General features: G+C 41.5%; 1 protein-coding gene and 1 pseudogene across 1 annotated transcript in view; both read left to right on the top strand.

The window, feature by feature from the left end:
• Positions 1-13,116, top strand: part of LOC116273020 (retinal dehydrogenase 2) — a 59,667-nt gene that overhangs the window by 30,447 nt on the left and 16,104 nt on the right. The gene's annotated exons all lie outside the window — the stretch shown is intronic.
• LOC116273021 lies at positions 270-1,674 on the top strand (annotated as a pseudogene).

The following is a 13,116-nucleotide window of genomic DNA, read 5'->3' as shown; positions in this document are numbered from 1 at the left end:
TCAGAGAATACTGTAAGACTAAACCAGGAAGAAGTTGACTTCACAAATAGACCAATAACAAGTTCTGAAATTGAGGCAGTAATTAATAGCCTGCCAACCAAAAAAGCCCAGGACCAGATGGATTCACAGCCGAATTCTACCAGAGGTACAAAGAGGAGCTGGTACCATTCCTTCTGGAACTATTCCAAACAACAGAAAAAGAGGGACTCCTCCCTAACTCATTTTATGAGGCCAGCATCATCCTGATACCAAAACCTGGCAGAGACACAACAAAAAGAAAATTTCAGGCCAATATCCCTGATGAACCATCCAGCAGCACATCAAAAAGCTTATCCACCCCTGTCCCGTGCAACCCCATCCCACAGCCCCCCAGCCATGAGTTACACACAGTTCAACAAGGGCCTCTTGTATGGGCTGTCAGCCAAGGTAAAGAACTGGCTCCTGTCCAAATATGACCCTCAGAAGGAGGCAGAGCTCTGAAGCTGGATCAAGGGACTCACCGGACCTCTCCATCGACCCCGACTCCCAGAAGAGCCTGAAGGATGGGATTATCTTATACACACATGAACAAGCTGCAGGCAGACTCAGTCCCCAAGGTAAATCACTCCATGCAGAATTGGCACCATCTAGAAAACCTCTCCAACTTCATCAAGGCCATGGTCAACTATGGCATGAACCCCGTGGACCTGTTCAAGGCCAACAGCCTGTTTGAGAGTGGGAACATGAGGCACGTGCAGGTGTCTCTTTTTGCTCTAGCAGGGAAGGCCAAGACTAAGGGGCCGCGGAGCGGGGTGGACATTGGCGTCAAGTACTCAGAGAAGCAGAAGCAGAACTTCAATGACGCCACCATGAAGGCCGGTCAGTGCATCATCAGGCTGCAGCTGGGCACCAACAAATGGGCCAACCAGTCAGCCTGACCGTGTATGGCATAAGGAGGCATCTCTATGACCCCAAGAACCACATTCTGCCCCCCCCACGGACCCCTCGACCATTAGCCTCCAGATGGATACAAATAAGTGTGCCAGCCAGGTGAGCATGACGGCTCATGGGATGCTATGGCACATCTATGATACCAAGCTGGGAACTGCCAAGTGATAATTCCACCAAGTCCCTGCAGATGGGCTACACCCAGGGTGCCAACCAGAGTAGCCAGGTCTTTGGCCTGGGCCAGCATATATATGACCCCAAGTACTGCCGGCAAGGCACAGTGGCCAACAGGGCTCCCTTGGGTGCTGGCGACTGCCCTTACTACCAGGAGGAGTCCAGCTACACTACTGAGGTTGCCAGCACTCTCTCCCCCCATTGTCCCCCTGTCTGGGTTTTTTGGGTTTTTCTATGTTTTCATCTTTTTTTCTTTCTTAACCTGTTCAGTGCTGCCAGTCAACCAAGGGTCTCTGAGTGGCAAGATGGAATCAGGCAGCAGGGCTTTTTCCCCCCTTGCCTTGGTCCTTCACAGGACTGAGCCACCAGGCTGTGGGGGAAGGGGTCAAGGCCATATCCCAATATGTGTAGGGTGAGGGTCCCTGCTGGCACGTCCAGGCTGTCAGCAGAGCTGTGCTGGGGAGAAGAGCCATGGGCTTGGAGGGAACTAGTCCCCGAAGGTTTCCGGTTGCCTCGCCTCTTCCCACTTTTGTCAGCTGATCAGTTTATGGTTTCTCTACCCACAAAAGTTTCAGGAAGTATTAATAAAAGAAAAATACATTTTTTCCCCCAAGGAATGGGGTGAGGACAGTGGGGAGGGTGCTGGGAAATGAGTCCCCTGGGAAAGGGGGCCTGGCTATGATGCTGAGTTTCCCTAGGACCCTCAGACCAACAGACCTCAGACCTGCCTCAGGGCCCAGTGGGGAAACTGAGTTCCGTACAAGGAAGTGGAATGCTGAGTTGTTGTGGCTAATCCCAAATCCCCGCCCCACTGTGGCCTCAGTAGGTTTTATTTTTAGTTGTTGTGGCCCAGGCTGGAGTGCAGTGGCGTCATCTTGGCTCACTGCACCTCCACCTCCTGAGCTCAAGGGATTCTCCCGCCTCAGCCTCCCAAGTAGCTGGGATTACAGGCATACGCCACCATGCTCAGCTACTTTCGTATTTTTAGTAGAGATGAGGTTTCACCATGTTGGCCAGGCTGGTCTCGAATTCCTGGCCTCAGGTAATCCACCCGCCTTGGCTTCCCTAAGTGCTGAGACTACAGGCGTGAGCCATTGTGCCCGGCCCCTTAGTTCGCCCCAGCCCTTCTCCCCTTCTGGGCCTTGCCAGCTATATTGCTCCATCTCCCTTGGCCACGTGCCCCACCAAGTACTGCACAGGGACCCCCACCCAGGGGCCCTGCTCCATGAGATAATGTAAAATACGACTGTGGACCAAACACAATAAAACCTCTGTCTGTAAGGAAAAAAAAAAAAATCTTACCCACCACAATCAAGTCGGCTTCATACCTGGGATGCAAACAAAGCCAAACAGAACCAGTGACAAAAACCACATGATTATCTCAGCAGATACAGAAAAAGCCTTCAATAAAATTGTATACTTCTTCATGCTGAAAACTCTCAATAAACTAGGTATCGATGGAATATATCTCAAAATAATAAGAGCTATTTATGACACACCCACAGCCAATATACTGAATGGGCAGAAACTGGAAGCATTCCCTTTGAAAACCAGCACAAGGATGTGCTCCCTCACCACTCCTATTCAGCGTAGTATTGGAAGTTCTAGCCAGGGCAGTCAGGCGAGAGAAGGAAATAAAGGGTGTTCAGATAGAGAGGAAGTCAAATTGTCTCTGTTTGCAGATGACATGATTGTGTATTTAGAAAACCCCATCATCTCATCCCAAAATCTCCTTAAGCTGATAAACAACTTCAGCAAAGTCGTAGGAAACAAAATCAATCTGCAAAAATCACAAGCATTCCTATACACCAACACTAGACAGCCAACTCATGAGTGAACTCCCATTCACAATGGCTACAAAGAGAATAAAATAGGAGTAAAACTTACAAGGGATGCGAAGGACCTCTTCAAGAACTACAAACCACTGTTCAATGAAATAAGAGAGGACACAATAAATGGAAAAACATTCCATGCTCATGGTTAGGAAGAATCAATATCACAAAAATGGCCATACTGCCCAAAGTAGTTTATAAATTCAGTGCTATCCCTATCAAGCTACCATTGACTTTCTTCACAGAATTAGCACAAACTACTTTAAATTTCATAAGGAACCAAAAAAGACCCCATATAACCAAGACAATCCTAAGAAAAAAGAACAAAGCTGGAGGCATCATGCTACCTGACTTCAAACTTTTCTGCAAGGTTACAGTAACAAAAACGGCATGGTACTGGTACCAACAGAGAGACATGGACCAATAGAACAGAATAGAGACCTCAGAAATACCATCACACATCTACAACCATCTGTTCTTTGACAAACCTGACAAAAACAAGAAATGGGGAAAGGATTCCCTATTTAATAAATGGTGTTAGGAAAACTGGCTAGCCATATCCAGAAAACAGTAACTGGACCCGTTCATTACACCTTATACAAAAATTGACTCAAGATGGATTAAAGTCTTAAACGTAAGATCTAAAACCATAAAAATCCTAGAAGAAAACCTAGGCAATACCATTCAGGACACAAGCATGGGCAAACACTGAATGACTAAAAGACCAAAAGCAATGGCAACAAAAGCCAAAATTGACAAATGGGATCTAATTAAACTAAAGAGCTTGTGCACAGCAAAAGAAACTATCATCAGAGTGAACAGGCAACCTACAGAATGTGAGAACATTTTTTGCAATCTATCCATCTGACAAAGGGCTGATATCCAGAATCTACAAGCAATTTAAACAAGTTTACAAGAAAAAAAAACCCATCACAAAGTGGGCAGAGGATATGAACAGACACTTCTCAAAAGAAGACATTTATGTAGCCAACAAACATATGAAAAATGCTCACCATCACTAGTCACTAGAGAAATGCAAATTAAAACCACAATGAGATACCATCTCATGCCAGTTAGAATGGCAGTCATTAAAAAGTCAGGAAACAACAGATGCTGGAGAGGATTTGGAGAAATAAGAATGCTTTTACACTGTTGATGGGAGTGTAAATTAGTTCAACCACTGTGGAAGACAGTGTGGCGATTTCTCAAGGATCTAGAACTAGAAATACCATTTGACCCAGCAATCGCATTACTGGGTATATACCCAAAGGATTATAAGGCATTAAACTGTAAAGATACATGGACTCGTATGTTTATTACAGCACTATTCACGATAGCAAAGACTTGGAACCAACCCAGATGCCCATCAGTGATAGATTGGATAAAGAAATGTGGCACATATACACCAAGGAATGCCATGCAGCCATAAAAAAGGATGAGTTCCTGTCCTTTGCAGGGACCTGGATGAAGCTGAAGCTGGAAACGATCGTTCTCAGCAAACTAACACAGGAACAGAAAACCAAACACCATACGTTTTCACTCATAAGTGGGAGTTGAACAATGAGAACACATGGACACAGGAAGGGGAACATCAGACACGGGGCCTGTCTGAGGTTGAGGGGCTAGGGGAGGGATAACATTAGGAGAAATACCTAATGTAGATGTGACAGGTTCATGGGTACAGCAAACTACCATGGCACATGTATACCTATGTAAAAAACCTGCACGTTCTGCACATGTATCCTAGAATTTAAAGTATAATTTTAAAAAAGAATACAGTGCTGGAAAAAGATGCCTGGTACCTATTAAGGAACTCACGTATGATTTCTTGTTGTGGCCTAGAGTGGTGGCTACTCCTTCAAACTGAGTTTGCCAGAATGGAATTCTGGTGTAGGGAGAAATTTCTTTGCAGAAAAATGTTACGTAGTTTCCTTTGTTTTTCAGTAGTTGTGTAAAGACCACCTCACCTGCAGTGGTGAGGTTGGAGGTGCTTATTAAAACAGACTTCTGGACTCCACTCAAGATTTTCTTAAGTTAGAATTTTGGAAATAGGTATTCCCATTATTACTAAGTTTACCCAGTGATTCTTACATTCATTGACATTTAAGAATCACTAGTTTACACATAATTTGAATAGTTGGGTCATACTCCAGAAGATGTTTCCAGGCCCATTTGAGAAAAAAACCACAGTTCTGAGTTTGTTAACCTGTGCTAGAATAAAGCAGTTGTGTAAACTGAAAGATACCACTCATATTGTTTACTATGTCTATAGTTGATCAGGAGAGAGCTAATTGATGGAATCCACCTTAAGCAAAAAAAATGAATTCACAGTCAGCTTAGCAAAGCAAGGACATGGTCCAGTGTATTCCCTGTAACCATAAATTAACCAAGAAACAAAAAACTGCCAGTATTAGAAGTTTGCAGACATTTCTAAAAGCTCACACATACTATAAAACAATACAGAACTGGCAATATAGTAAACATCTGACTGAAGACGTGTACATATGGGCATTTGAAGAAAATTCTACTTTGATTCTATTTCTCAGAAAGAAGCTCTGGCTCATACAGTGCAGCTGTAAAGTAAAAAGACATATCTATAAGCCACACTGCTTAAACAAGTAATACCATTGCTACTCCGCTGCCACTTTAATCTATTTGTAGTTACAGTTTCCCCTCACTCCTGTGTTCTTCTTATAGTGGAGCAGCCCTTGAACCCACAGAGCCACTAACAAACTGTCTAGCTGTAAAAGAGAGATGACTTTGAGAATCTTAGAACTGAGATTTCTCTTTCATTCCATAAGCATTTTTATTTTCCCATTGTGTACCAAGCATTGTGTGTATAAAGATGCCCTTAAGTCACTCCATGTTTTACCAATGAAGCCATCGAGGCTCACCTAGCATACAGCAAATAGGGCTGATTGTCGGTAAAATCACCCGAGTTTTTCTCTATTCCTTCTCTTCTTCTGTGCTCCAGTCCTAGTCCCTGATTTTGTAGGTTTAGCACAGCTAAACACCTCCAGTGCCCCCAGGACCATTATGTTCCCCTGCATAAGTTGTTCAGGGGAGCCTGGGGAATTAGCTGAGGAATTCATAGGAAATTTTGTCTTCCATACTTGGCTGATGAGATTTTCTTCTTAAGCAATTTTTGGTGATTTGGCTCTTACCTGCTTAAAGTGATATTCCTTAGGGAAGGCCCATGGTAATTTCAGTTATAACTATTATAAGTGTTGGTTTCTAAACATGGAAAGTAACCACCATTTCCAAGCTAATTGATTCAGTTATTTGTTTACCAGTATGGAAGTAATGAAATGGGTGAATCAACACTCTACGTCAAGAGATTTCCCTAAAATAGCTTGCTTTAAATTAACAACCTCTCTTTTGAGCACTACACTTCTAACTGTAGTGTGGACATCTCTACCTGCGTATCCATCATATACCCAAATCCAAACTTCTTAGGGTAACAGATTGATTCATGACCTGACCCCTGCCTTTCTCATCACCTTCATTTCCTACACCTGCCCATTGTATACTTGCCTTACTAAACTTTTTGCGAAACCCCAAATGAGACATGCCTTTCACAGTTCTGTGACTTGACACATGCCATTTCTTCTGCCTGAAATGAACTTTTTTCCCTTATCTAGCCAGGGAGGCCTTAGCTCAATATTTTTTTTTCTAACTTCTATGCATATAAATAAGAACTGATCAACTTTATAGTGACTATGATGCTTTATTCCTTGGATTTGTAATCTCAAATATTGCCTCCTTTTCACTCCAGGCCATTTTATTGGCCACTGATCTATTTTTCACCACCTTTTCCTTGGGAGTTTTTTTAATTCACTTTTTTCGCCTGTTGGACTCTAATTATTTCAAAATATAATAAATTTATTTCTAATGAATTTTACTTTGATTATAACCATTGTATCATGTGTTAAGTCATCAGGTAGATTGAATGTAATTTTCCTGCCAGTAGTCCGCAAAGGACAACAAAGAGATATATGGCATAATTTCTGTAATGAATTACCATTTTTGCTTAATGTACCTTTATTAACAGCTTTATTGAGGTGTAATTGATATACAGATTTCACATAAAGTTTGATATGTCTTGGCATGTGTATCCATCTACCTGTGAAACCATCAGTAGAGTTCACGGTGAATATGTCCCTCACCCTCACGTTTCCTAGTGCCCCTTTGTAATCTCTCTCTCTCCACCCCCACCCCCACATTCCCAGCCTTTCTGGCACTATACATTATTTGCATTTTCTAGAATTTTATATAAATGGCAACATATAGTATATACTCTTTTGGCCATTTTTACTCAGCACAGTTATTGAGATCTATGTTGTTGTATCAGTTCATTCCTTTTTATTGCCAAGTAGTATTCCATTTATGGGTATACAGTTTAAGCATTCTGAATTCAAAAAATCTGAAATCTGGAATGCTCCAAAACCTGAAAGGTTTTGAGCAACAACATCATGCTCAAAGGAAATGCTCATTGAAGCATTTTGGATGTTCGATTTCCAGATCAGGGATGCTCAACTGGTAAGTATAATGTAGATATTCCAAAATCTGAAAAAATATCCCAAATTCAAAACGCTTCTTGTTCCACACATTTTGATAAGGGATATTCAACCTGTATCAGGTTTAATATCCATTCAGCCATTGATGAACATTTGGATTGCTTTCAGTTTTGGGACTACTACAAATAAAAGCTTCTATGAACATTCATGTGCAAATATTTGTATGGACATGTATGTCCTTTTCTCTTAGGTAAATACCTAGGAATGGAATGGCTGGATTGTGTGATAGGGCAGGAAACTGCCAAACTGTTTTCCATATTGATTGTACCATCTTACATTCCTCCCAGCAACGTGTAAGACTTTGAATTCCTTCACCTCCTCACCAACATTTGATGTGGTTAATCTTTTACATTTCAGCCATTCAGATAGGTATATAGTGTTGTCTCAATGTGGTTTTAATTTCCAATTCTCTACCATTGACTCTCCTTTAATTTGCGTATTTGCCACAGTGTATCTTCTCTGGTGAAGTATCTTTAAATCTGTGCACATTTTGGAGAGGAGGGTTGTTTGTTTTTCGTATTGTTGAAGTATGAACATTGTTTGTATATTCTGGATAAAAGTCCTTTGTGCTTTGCAAATATTTTCTCCCAGTCAGTGTCTCTTAAAGAGAAGTTTTTAATTTTGATGATGTCCAGTTTATTAATATTTTTTTATGGATCAGGCTTTTGGTACTGTGTCTAAGAAATCTTTGCCTAACGTAAGATCACAAAGACTGTCTCGTATGCTTTTTTCTAGAAATTTTATAGTTTTATGTTTTACATTTGGGCCTATGATCTACTTTAACTTTTGAGTATGTTAAGAGGTAAGGATCCAAGTGCTAGACAGATGGATAGGTAATGACAATAGTTCCTGCACCATTTCTTGAAAAGACTGCCCTGGATCGATTGAACTGCAAGCATAAGTTTTCCATATTTATATGGGTCTTATTTCTTTTTTTTTTTTTTTTTTTTTTTTGAGACGGAGTCTCGCTCTGTCACCGAGGCTGTAGTGCAGTGGTGCGATTTCAGCTCGCTACAAGCTCCGCCTCCCGGGTTCACGCCATTCTCCTGCCTCAGCCTCCTGAGTAGCTGGGACTACAGGCACCCGCCACCTCCCCCGGCTAATTTTTTGTATTTTTAGTAGAGACGGGGTTCCACCATGTTAGCCAGGATGGTCTCGATCTCCTGACCTCGTGATCCGCCCGCTGTGGCCTCCCACAGTGCTGGGATTACAGGCATGAGCCACTGCACCTGGCCCTATGTGGGTCTATTTCTATACTCTGTTCTGTTTCAGTAATCTGTGTAACTGTTACATCACAAGTACCACATTATTTTGACTATTGTAGCTTTATAGCAACAGGAAATTTTTTTATCTTCACAAATAAAACATTAACAACTACATATGCAATCTTCCAATACTGAGATATTCAATAGGAAACTGAGAGAGAGAAGGGAGAATTTGGGAAAGAGGATATGGTGGAAGGTGGCTCTTTGAATTGTTTTGCTTTTAGGAATACTTAAAATATTAAGTAGCCTATTGCAGTGTGAATAGAGCAAGTTTCAGCTAAATTTTCTGACAGAATCTACATTTGATTCTTCTCTCTCTCTAGAGAGGCTTACATTCATTTGGAGGGGAACTAATCCTGTGACTTCTAGGTTATCTCTTAGTTTCTTCTCTGGAATGGCACTATTGGCAGACACTAGAGGACTTAAGGGAGAACAGCATTGTTCTAGAATATAAAAGCCAACTTGTAATTTCCATATTAGTTGTGGATGGAGAATTTTCACAGGCAAATCAAATGATCACATAATCCCCAAACCCCTTTTCAGCTGTAGTTATTTACTTTATCCATTTATTCTTTTCTAACTTTGCAGGATACTTGAGAAGTTATATAGATTCTTCCAGAGTGAACATGTCCCTTAAATTTATGGATTTGAACATGGCTTCTGCTGTGATCATCTTAGGGAGATGGGACCTATTGGTACATTACAAAGTATCTGGAACAGTTAACAACAAGAATCTTATTTGAGGTGGCTGCTTTCCACTTTACTAACGCAAAAGTCCTATAGAAAGCCAACAACTTTACTCAGATTAAAGATGGGATTAATTTCTCCTTATACAGCTAAATACATAAGCAATGCATGTAAATATTTAATAAATATAGAAGAGCTCTTATAAACACAAGTCAATAAACAACCTCAATAAAGTGCGGGAAACAGTATGCATTTTGCTTGGGATAGTGTTTTCTTTACTCAGTGAGGTTAACAAACAATGATCTCATCATTAGTCAACAAGATAGTAGAGAGACCATCAAAGCAAACTACAGGAGAGTCCAGATTGATTCGTGCCAAACAAATGTTTGTAGCTAACAGCTGTATTATCACTCATTCTAATTTACGCAGCTGGGGTTCTCCTTTCATTTCCTAAGTGAGATAAATGTCATGCTGCATGATACAAGCACCATCTCTACTGCTTGAGTCATGAATCAGCTCAGCTCCCTCCTAGTTGGCTTCACCCCTCATTGTAGGTTGGGGGAAGTGGCTTGCTACAGTTATAGCTATAAATAGCTAATAAGCTTTTTTCTAAGGTTATTTGAGTCCATTTGTGAATCATTCGCTATTTTATTTAAAAAATACGGGTTTGATTGAATGTCATGAAGGTATTGAAAAAACCGCTTTCATCTGAAAAAATGTTTGGTTTTGTAGGTTTAAAACTATTAGCATAAAACTTCTCTTTTTAAAAAATTCTTAAATCAAAACTTGAAGACAGGAGAATAAGAAAAAGTCTGGTATAGTCTCTGCCTGCTGGATGAGATTCCATGATTTATTCTCTAAGTCAAAGATTCTGCAGTTAGCTTTCTCCTCAGTACTCAGGCTGAGTTTGGACAGGTCCTAAGGTGTTGATCCCTTTAGCTCATCTAGTTAATGGGACATAGAGTACTCTTGACTACTCCATGCTTTTTCCTATCAGAGCAGACCAAGACAATCAAAACCGTGATTTTTAAAGCTTATCTAAAATAGAAACGGGAAAGTATTATGTAAAAAAGGATGGCTAAATGTACAGGGCAGTTGATCCTAGAACATGTTAGTGGTAGGTGATGCGTTTAACTGTCAAAATGCTACTCACAGCAAAGGGGACCCAATCCCCAGGAGGAGGTCTGGAAAAGAGGAGGGAAAAGAACCTGAGGCTTGGTGTGCACATTCTGAGACCAGTCCTGGCTCTGCCACTCAGTGGGTGCCTGTTTGCAAGTCATTTCTTGATCTCTGTGAGTCTTTTTTCCAATTATAAAGTAGGATAATAATTCCTGCCTCCCAGGATTGTCATGAAGATTAAATAAAATAATGTTTGTGAAAACAAGTAAACAGAATAGGTGTTCAATCAACAATAACATTAGCTGGACACGATAGCTCACGCCCATAATTCTAGCACTTTGGGAGATCAAGACCAGAAGATTGTGTGAGCCCAGGAGTTCAAGACCATCCTGGGCAAGATGGCAAGCCCTGGTCTTTGCAAAACTAAAAATAAATAAAAGAAAGTAGCCGGGCTTGGTAGTGTGCACCTGTAGTCCCAGCTATTCGAGAGGCTGAAAGGCAGGATTGCTTGAGCCCAGGAGTCCAAGGATGCAGTGAGCCGTGATCACACCACTGCTCTCAAGCAATTTTTATATTCTGGCTTATTGACTTAACACATTATTTAAAGTTTGTCTGGGTCCTGGTGGCCCACGCCTGTAATCCCAGTGCTTTCAAGGTCTAGGCAGGAGGACCTCTTGAGGCCAAAAGTTTGAGACCAGCCTGGTTAACATAGTGAGACCCTGTCTGTACCAAAAAAAAATTTTTTAATTAGCCAGGCATGATGGCAAGTGCCTGTGGTCCCAGCTACTCAGGCTGAGTTGGGAGGATTGCTTGAACTCAGAATTTCAAGGATGCAGTGAGCCATAATCATACTACTACAGTTCAGCCTTGGCAAGAGAGCAAGACCCTGTCTTAAAAGAAAATCTTCTGTGTGTACATACACATATTTTTTAAAAAGTCAGTCATTGTAGTGGGGGAGACAGCTGTTAAGCACAATGTGAGAGTTATGTACATAGCGCTGTGAGATCAGAGAAGGAACACCAAACCCTGCAGGGAGGGGAGGGAGGAAAGCCACCTTCTCAGAGGAGGTGAAAGATGTATCTCTGTAAAAATGAGTTTATCATCAAGTAAGCAAGGCGTGAAAAGGCTTTGCAGGTAGATGGAGCAGCTTATACCAAGGCACACAGGCATGTTCCAGGAAGGGCAAGTGGTTTTGTGGGGTTAGAGTCGTGGGCGTGTGGTGGCGGGAATGGTGGGAAAGAAGGCTGGAAACATAGTGGTTATATTGGCCTTCATAATCTGAATTCCACAGATAAAGGTTTAAACTGCTGTTACCACATAAAGGAACTGCTTCAGTGCCTTGGTCTTGTTTGTTTCTGGTGGAAATCTGGACAGATTAATTTGGCCTGTTATTTCTGGGTACTTCAGAAAGACAAATACCCATTCCCCATATTTTTGGCATTTCTGTTCCCAACACAGTTGGAACCAGGAAGCATAGCAATGAGAATTAAGAAAGGAGAACAGAGAAGAAGCAGAGAGTAGATCTATTTGGGATTTATGAAGAGATATTACAAAAAGCAGGCATCTTTGACTAGTTTACTGGGATCTCTAGTAGAGATTTATTTTTCTGTTTTTAAAAAGGTACTATATCTCTGAGAATAAATATACCTTGATAAGTGTAATAAAATAGCTCTGACAAAGAACTCACCCTAATATGAGTAATTAATAAAAAGAAACATTTTACCCAACTTTAGAAACTGTTCAGGGAGCAACTGCCCTGAATAAAGAGGGCATGAAAAGCCTTTTGTGTTCCTTTTTGTCCTGTATAACAAATTATTTTTCTTGCAAAGCCCCAAATTGCTTTCCCCTACACTGCCGCATTGCTGTGAACATGATTCCAGTACACTGTGGCTCTTCCAGGGATACTCCTGGTATCAATCTTGAGGCCTATTCAAACGAGGATGGGAGTCAGAGTTGAACTGTGCCAACATTCCTGCTGAGAATTAGCCCAGTTTCATTATGTGCGGAGGAGCCCCCAGTTCACTGCCCTTACATGTTTGGGGTACCCAGAGCTGAGAGGCTCTGCAGGGAGTGCAAAGTCAAGAAACTGCATGATAGGAACACTATCACTTACTCTTTCATAATGAGCTCTGTGCAGGGAAACTAAAAAAAGATGAGGTTTTTCTGTCATTCAGTGCGGCTGTGGTGTTCTACTTGTAACAAGCTACTTCTGCTTCACAAGGCAAGAAAAACACAAGAATGGTGGACAGACTCTCAGAATGAGCAGAGTCCCCAGGAGTCCCATCTGTCTTTTTTAACTCCTTCAATTAACTGGAGTACTAAGGGAGAGGTTTGTTGCTTGGCCTGTGCCTTCATTCTACAGATGAAGAAACTGAGACCCAGGCGGAAGTGAAGTGGCTTTCCCGAACTGAAGATTCATTAGAAGCTAGAGTTTGTAGTACCAGGTCTTCTGACTCCTGTGGGTCAATTGGGGCAGGAGGTACAAGACTCAATGTGGGCTTATAAATATATAAGCCTAAATATGGTTATAATTAG

Source organism: Papio anubis, unplaced genomic scaffold (assembly GCF_008728515.1).
Source record: "Papio anubis isolate 15944 unplaced genomic scaffold, Panubis1.0 scaffold313, whole genome shotgun sequence".
Taxonomy (NCBI): Eukaryota; Metazoa; Chordata; class Mammalia; order Primates; family Cercopithecidae; genus Papio; species Papio anubis.
This window is presented reverse-complemented; position numbering and strand designations above follow the sequence as displayed.